The sequence below is a fragment of the Solanum lycopersicum genome, chromosome 9 (assembly GCF_036512215.1).
Source record: "Solanum lycopersicum chromosome 9, SLM_r2.1".
Classification (NCBI taxonomy): Eukaryota; Viridiplantae; Streptophyta; class Magnoliopsida; order Solanales; family Solanaceae; genus Solanum; species Solanum lycopersicum.
Genome location: NC_090808.1, coordinates 3,628,920 through 3,637,649, shown reverse-complemented (window position 1 = coordinate 3,637,649; position 8,730 = coordinate 3,628,920). Strand labels below are relative to the sequence as shown.

The window sequence follows — 8,730 nt, the reverse complement described above, 5'->3', positions numbered from 1 at the left end:
TAGAGAAATTAATAATATATATAAAAATAATGGCTAATAAGTGAGAGGGAATAAATTTTTTTGACCATCTTCTTTCCTTTTTACTAGATTTGGTTTGACCATTTTTTCAAAATCTATTTTAATTCAAATAAGTATTAACAAATCATGATTCACTTGCCATAAAAAACCTTTTCATGAGATTATAGTAATTACTATAATTTTTATTTTACCCCTATATAATGTTGTATAATACATTGCTCCAAAGCAAAATCAATTAAAAACTATAATTTATAGTTAGTATAAATTGCAGTGCGCTATTATGAAGTTTTCAACATTTTTTGCAGCTCTCTTGCTAATCATCATGGGTAATTGTCCCTTCTTTTTTAAAAAATAATTATTTCTCTCTATATAGCTCTAATCTTTTGCCAAATAATAAAAGCTTTTAAATAACTTATCGCTTAATAGATCAATGATTAAATTTTGTTATTTTAATATTAAATTTACCCGTCATTAATTATATTCTTAATCATATTAAATCAATTTCCGTGTTGCTAGTTGTTGAGATCATCAATGATTTTCCCCTTCAATTCTTACTCTCTCTGATCCTAATTTATCGCTAAATTACTCATTATTTAATTATTAGTTTCTTATAACTTACCGCAAAATAGATTTCATGATAATTTTTCGTTGTATATGTACAATGATAATCTAATAAGTCGTCGCTAAAATATGTATTTTTCTTTGAAATTATTAACCTTATTGAATTTGAGCGATTTGATTCATAATGGATTCATGTGTTAGTTTGATATTTGGTAATAACTCCTTATTTGTAGATCTGTCGTTTAATTTTGATACGAAAGTTCAATTCTAAAGATGAGGAGCTTTCTTTTTATTCTATATATAAATAAATATATGTATAATTATCTAGTTATATTATTAATTTTTTATACACAAAATGATGATTTGTTTTCTTATATGCAGTTGCAAATAATTCATTCATCAAGGTGACTACTGCGCACCACTGTGATTCAGCCGATGATTGTCAAGTAGTTTGTCATGATCAAAAACCACTTTGTATTCTTCATGTTTGTGCATGTATTGGTAAACGAGACGAAGATTATACACGTCTGGAGAAGGGCAAATTAAAGATGTATTGATAAGTGCATAAACAAAAAATAAAGAATATTTTATTTATGATTCAATGTATTTCCTATATTATTTGTTAGAAAGTTTGGAAAACAAGACGCATTATGATATATGAATAATTATTGCACCTTTATTTTTGGATTAATTTATCTTTTTAAGTTCTTACTCGATATGTCTAATGAATTTTTTTGAATTTTGTAATTTTAGTACGATCAATTTAATTGATTTATACTTATCTTAAATAATTTATAATAAATCACTTAAAGACGTGACATCTTCTTATGTATTGTACCTTAATTCTGAGCCTACTTGTCTATAGGATTAAAGATTTCTACTTTCAAAAAAAAATTGGGCCAAGACACGCGAACACAACCTTGCTATTTGATTAATTCTCTTTATTTAAGGCATAAAATTGTGACCTTATTTAAGACGATATATTATCCGTGTTCTTACTAAAGTTTAATACTTGAAACAATTATATTTATTTTGGATGATTCAATATCTGTAGAAAAGTTTGAAAAACAAGATGTATTATGGGATATGAAGAATTGTTTGCACATTTTTTTGGATTAGCTTATATTTTTAAGTTCATACTCGATACACTTTATGAATCTTTAGTAAAAGAAATAAATCAACTTTACAATAGGGGTGATAATTCCATTTTGAGTGAGGCTAATTTGGTCATTTCATATGTTATTTGGTTCTTCTTGTGCTTGTGCCCCTCATTTACATTTTTAGGCAATAATTTCAAAAGATAATTGTGCATGTTTGTGATTTTACTTTAAATTTTTATTTATATTTTCCATAATTGTTTGAAAATAACCGGAAGGACAATTGAAACTTTGTGTTCAATTTATGTCTTAAAAGCTTTTACTTAATGGATATACAATGTCATACTCACTACGTCCAAAATTATTTGTCAGGGTAAGGTCATGCATTCCCCTCTATGAAAATTTAATATAAGCTATAATTTTTGACTAATACTTTACTGTACCAAGAATATCAAAAATCTATATACTTTACTGTACCAATAATATCAAAAATTTAATATAAGCTATAATAGAGTAATTATTAGAGAAGAATCTAAAAGAAAGACTAATTATTTCTTGATTGTTTAAATTAATAATTAATCTTAGACATCTATTTTTAGTATACCTGCCAAACAATTGTGTACGAAGGGAGCAATAATTTGCTTATTTTGAAATAGAAGACATCTTTCGCTTACAATTAAATGATAATTGTCATTAATACATTTGTAGCAAATGATTATTCAAATAATACCCGATCCACTTTCAATTGTCATAGTTTTCTTTTTTAGAGTTAAATCACAAGAACTTTGATTAATATTTTATGATATATTTTTTCATTATTAATGTGCAAAAATTATAATTTATAGTAGTATTCATATAATTTTTTAATATCTAATTTTTTATTTGAGATATCGAATTAATATAATCTCATTTAACTTTTAAGATTACTTAAATTGACTTTGAAAAAATATAATATGACAATTAAAAGTGAACGGAAGAATTATATAATATTCATAAAAATAATGGCTTAAAATGGAGAGAGAATTAATTTTTTTTGACCAAACTTAATGGGAGAAATTCTAAATATTATTCTTATTGTTGTTTAGTAGATTTGCTTTGACCCATTTTAAAATTTATTTAATCCAAATAAGTATTGTCAAATCATATATAAACTCACCTTTTAATTAAAACCCCTTCATGAGATTATATTAATTATAAGAGATTTTCTTTTACTCCTATGTTGTATCATGTATAACACATTGCTCCAAATCAAAATCAATTAAAAATTATAATTTATAATTAATAAAAATTACAGTGCGCTATTATAAAGTTTTCAACATTTTTACAGTTCTCTTGCAAATCATTATGGGTAATTGTCTCTTTTTTTAAAAAAAAAAATTATTTCTCTCTAATTCTAATCTTTTGCCAAATAATTTGTTTTTTGATAGGATATTTTAAAAATAATTTATCTCTTAATAGATCAATGATAAACTTTTGTTATTTTAATATATAATTTTGTATACTATTATTTTTTACTAATTTTAAATAATTTTCCATGTTATTAATTGTTTATATATCATCAATGTTTGTCCCTCTTTCAATTCTTACACTCTCTAATCCTAATTTATCACTAAATAACTCATTATTTAATTATTAATTTTTTTATATGTGCAATGATAATTAAATAATTTGTGGCTAAAATATGTAATTTTTTTCTTTGAAATTAATAACCTGATCGAATTTGAGCAATTTGGTTAAGAATTGATTTATGTGTTAGTCCGTGGTTTGGTACTCATTTATAGATCTGTCAAATTTTTATTTGAAAGCTCAATTCTAAGTAGTTAATTTTGATAAAAAGATTTTAAGGAGGAGCTCACTAACAAAAGAGAAGTTGTCTTATCATTTTATATATTAAAATACTGTTATTATTATCTTGCTAGATAATTATTTATATATAAATAGTGATTTGTTTTCTTATATGCAGTTGTAAGTAATTCATTTATCAAGGTGACTGCTCTGCACCACTATAATTCAGCTCCCATGATTGTCAAGTATTTTATCCTGATCAAAAACCCCTTTGTATTCTTCATCTGTGCATGTGTTGGCAATCGAAATGAATATCATAGACGTCTGAAGAAAGACAAATTAAATATATATTGATAAGTGTGTAAATAAAGCAAAAATAAAAAATATTTATTTATGATTCAATGTCTTTCGAAAACAAGATGCATTATGAGATACAAGAATTTTTGCACTTCTTTTTTGGGATTAATTTATTTTTTTAAGTTCTTACTCAATACACCTCACGAATCTTTAATTAAAAAAAAAGAGGAACTTTTACTTTGATTTGTGAAAATAAAGATGGAATAAGAAATTATATTTACCGGAGAAAAAGTGTGAAATATCTCTCGAATCTTAAAAAAAATTATTATAAATCATTTTTGACTTAATCACTTAATTTCTCTAAATGATCTGCTTAGAAACAAAACTTTTTAAATAAGAGTTGACTACTAAATGAATGAATTTATTTATAGTCATCATTTATAATTGAGATATAGGGTTTTAAGTTATTTTTTTAATTTTTTAATTAAAATAAAATAAATCTAAATTAATCTTGGATAAATGGGTAAATTTTAGGTTTACCAAACATAAAATCATATTTGTATATTATAACTATAGTTTATATAAGGGAAAATTGTATATAATAGCAAACTAATAACCTAAATTAAATGGAATAGCTAGGGTTTGATTTAATTGTGCTCCATAGCAAACATTAGCTAAAATTTGCCAGCGTCCCTCTCCCAAAAATCTCGCTCGCCACTCTCCATTCTCGCTCGCCTCTCTCGCTTTATACACAGAAGTGTATAATTCTGTTTCTGTTTTGTATAAAGCGAGAGAAAATTGTATATACACATGCAAAAATGTATATCTTCGTGTTATACACTTAATTATACAATTTACGAACATTTTACTTCAAATATTGCAGAGAAAAAGGCCAACGAATTATACAATTGTGAATTATACAATTGCAGTGAAATACAATTTTCTCTAGCTTTATACAACAGAAGTGTATATATTTGTGTTTCTGTTTTTGTATAAAGCGAGAAAAACATATATCTTCTTGCTATACACTTATAATTATGCAATATACATACATTTTAATTCTATTCAACTGTATGCAAAACAAATTATATAATTGCAGCAAAATAGGCCAGCGAATTATACAATTTAGGCCAGCGAATTATACAATTTAGACCAACGAATTATACAATTGTATATGTATAGCAAATTATACAGTTTTATGTTTGCTATGGAGCGCAATTATGCAAAGTTTGCTATAGCATACAAATATGATTTTTTTGTTTGCTATATGTGAAAGTTGCCCATTATATAATTGCGTTCCATAGCAAACTTTATGTTTGTTATGACTATTAATTTGTATATTTCGGTATACAAATGGGTCATGTATTTGTAGATTTTGATCTATTTGTACTTTTTTGTATATAAATAGGTCATGCATTTGTATATATCGATATACAAATGGGTTATACATTTGTCTATTTTGGTCTTTGTATATTTCGGTATACAAATGGGTCATACATCTGTATATTTCGATATACAAATAGATCTTGTATTGTATGTTTTGGTCTATTTGTATATTTCGATATACAAATGGAATGACAAAAAACATGACATTTTCTGCTGCGAATTACAAATAAAAGAAATCGTGACTATAACATTTAATTTAAACTAATAATTTGCTATTTCATACAATTTTCTCATTATTAACTCACCTTTTAAGACCCCTTCATGAGAATATATTAATTACAAGAGATTTTCTTTTACCCCTATACATGTAGGTCGAAAGGGAGTAGAAAATTATTTATAAAATAAGTTCGAGAGGAGGGGGAGGGAGTAATTGAACTTTAGTATAATATGCAAAATATGGTAATTTATGCATAAATTACCATATTCTACATTATTTCTTAATGCGATTTTCATTATTACGAGATTTAATAAAGTAAAATGAAGTACAAATTTAAACACATGGCATGCATGTATTGACTTGGTGTAAACACCCGGTGCGGATAAGTCTTACGCAAGTACTAACTAATGAAGAGTAAAATTGAAAGAACACTCTAAATGTCGTCTTGAAAACTGAACAATTAACTTAATTTAACAAATAAAAAATGTCTCAACAATTAAATTAATATTTTATAGTTTGACGTTGATAACAATAGATAAAACTATGATTTAATATTTTTCTTAAATAATTATAATTTAGTTTAATTTTCCTCCGTATCATAGTTGAACCAGTCTAATTCTCAGAAAGTTATAATTTCCTTATTTGATTTTTTATAAAAAAAAATTATCAACATACTAAGTTTTTAATTCTTCTTTACTACAGTCTATAACTATATATTATATTAAATAAGTAAAATATTTAATAAGATTTTTTATGACTACATATTTAGACCAAAAGATGAACTGGATTTGAATGGATTAAAATTAATTAATTAATTAATTAATGATTGAATTGTTAATCTGGTAAAATTTTAACCATTAAATGATCGATCATTAATTTGGTCATAGTTTCATATGCTTATTTTGCAGTTTTTACTCTAATCATCAGAATGCATAATTATATATTTTCCTAATTAAGTTTTATTTGCATAAAAAGATAAAAGAAGTAAATCAAACTACACGAAGAAAAACTACTTTTAGAAAAATTATAAAAGAATATTTGGAATTTTATTTAATAATTGGTAGATTAATTAATTTTACAGTGAGAAAATCTTTTTTTTCCTTTCAACAAAAAACTCCATATTAAGATAGATAGGTACTCGAGTCTATTAAAAATTAGCTTATTGTACAAATATATTCTCGAATTATATAAATATGCGTACAACTTAAATCGTAGCTACCGTTTGTAAATATGCAAATCATATTTATGAAATATAATTAAATTTATAATAATGACTATTTGCTAAAACTTCCCAAATAATGGTTAATAAGGAAGAGAGAATTAATTCTTTTGACCAAAATTAATTTGAGAAATTATAATATAAAATGTAGATTTGATTTTAACTTGTATTTTTAAAATTTTTATTTTATTCCAAATAATTATTGAGAACTCATTTGTCAACTCGACCTTTTAAGACCCTTACATGAGATAAAATTTAATAAAATCTAAGTAGATTTGGTTTTAATTCGATTTTTAAGAATATTTAATCCAAATAACTATTGACAAGTCATTATTAACTCATCTTTTAAAACACCACTATATAATGGTCTATAATACTTTGCTCCAAATCAAAATCATTTAAAAAAAAAATTGCAGAGCAAAATAAAATAAAAATATGGGGAAGCCTCTTATCAAATCTTCAACATTTGTTATTGTTGCTCTATTATTGCTAACCATCATGGGTAATTATCCGTCTTTATTATTATTATTATTATTATTATTATTAATTTATCACTAAATTATTTGTTATTTGATAGAATCTTTTTTAATAAATCATTGTTAAATTTGGATCTAGTAATAAATTTTATTGTGTAACTATAATGTTTTTGTCATTAATCTCAATATTATTTTTTTTGATAATTTGCCATGTTGCAAATCATCTTGTTTTATCCCTTCTCTCTTGTCATAATTTATTATTTTATATCATTTTTTAATTACTCATCGCTAAATAGAATTAACGATAATTCAGTTTATATAATGATTTGATTTTTTAAAAAAATTATTTTAGTTGCAGATGTTTCATCCGGTAGATGGGAAGGGTTTTTTTGTGTGGAAAATGAAGATTGTAATTTATATTGTGAGTTTCAAGGTTTATATGGTTTTTGTATTTTAAATAGGTGTTTTTGCTTTGACAAATTAAATTTTGAAGGTGCTAAAGACAAGTTAAAAATTGATGTTGCTTTAGCACCTAATAATTGAGAATGTTGTGATAAAAAAATATTTGTATTTGATATTTTATGTTTACATAAATTAAATATGGACGAATTTTTACTATTGATGTATCAATTTTCATTATATATATAATGTTTCATTTTTTTAATATCCTAAATTAAATATGGATGAATTGTTAAATGCATGTATTTAATCATTATTTATTTCACATATTATTATTTATATTTCTATTTGAATACGTGTTATATTGATTTAACAATTCGAGCAAAAAAATTTTTGCAAGTTTGAAGTGATTAGTACTTAATTTATAACGTTAGGATAAAAATTTATCTGCACTTAATGTTTCAACTCTGAAATCTGGGTACTGGGATCGACTCTCTGAACTTTGTGATGGACCTGCAGGACGGACCGTCGTAGATACGACGGACCGTCACAAGTTGCATAACTTCACTACTGAATTTTAACTCTCTGAACTCTGTGACGGACCGCAGGACGGATCATCATAGATACGACGGGCCGTCACAAGCGGCGTAACCCCGACTGGGTCGGATTTCTGCTAAAAGTTTTAAAGGGTTGTTTTGGACTATTCATGACTATAATTATGGAATTAGTGGGGTAAGTTTAATAATTTATTTACTTGGGGTTAAAGAAGATAATAAGAGAATAAATAGTGGGTTACTTTTATCATCTTTTATAATTGATTATATGATAATTAGGGTAAAAGAAAAAGAATCTGGGAAGAAAAATAAAAAGAACAGAGAGGGAGAACGAACGAGAAAGAGAGAGAACGAAGAGGAAAGCAAAGGCATTGGGAAGGTAGCTTGCTTGATCACGATTCTTCAGTGGAGGTAGGTTATGATTTTTATTTCTATGTGATAGATAAACTCTAAATAGCGATCGATATGTATTGGGTAGTATTAGGGGATCGGGTGCCACGTTCCGACACGGTAGTATTAGGAGATCGGGTGTCACGTTCCGACACGGTAGTATTAGGGGATCGGGTGTCACGTTCCGACACGATAGTATTAGGGGATCGGAGTGTCACGTTCCGACACAGTAGCATTAGGGGATCGGAGTGTCACGTTCTGATACGATAATGATAAAGATAATGAATCTTGGATTATGTTAATATACTCAAATTCAAAGAACCTAATTCCT

General features: G+C 25.7%; 1 long non-coding RNA gene across 1 annotated transcript; it reads left to right on the top strand.

Moving 5' to 3' along the window:
- Positions 1-260: 260 nt before the first annotated feature.
- Positions 261-1,266, top strand: LOC104649073 (uncharacterized). The gene is made up of 2 exons (XR_743061.4): positions 261-344; positions 961-1,266. It is a non-coding gene; the product is annotated as an uncharacterized lncRNA (long non-coding RNA).
- Positions 1,267-8,730: the final 7,464 nt, after the last annotated feature.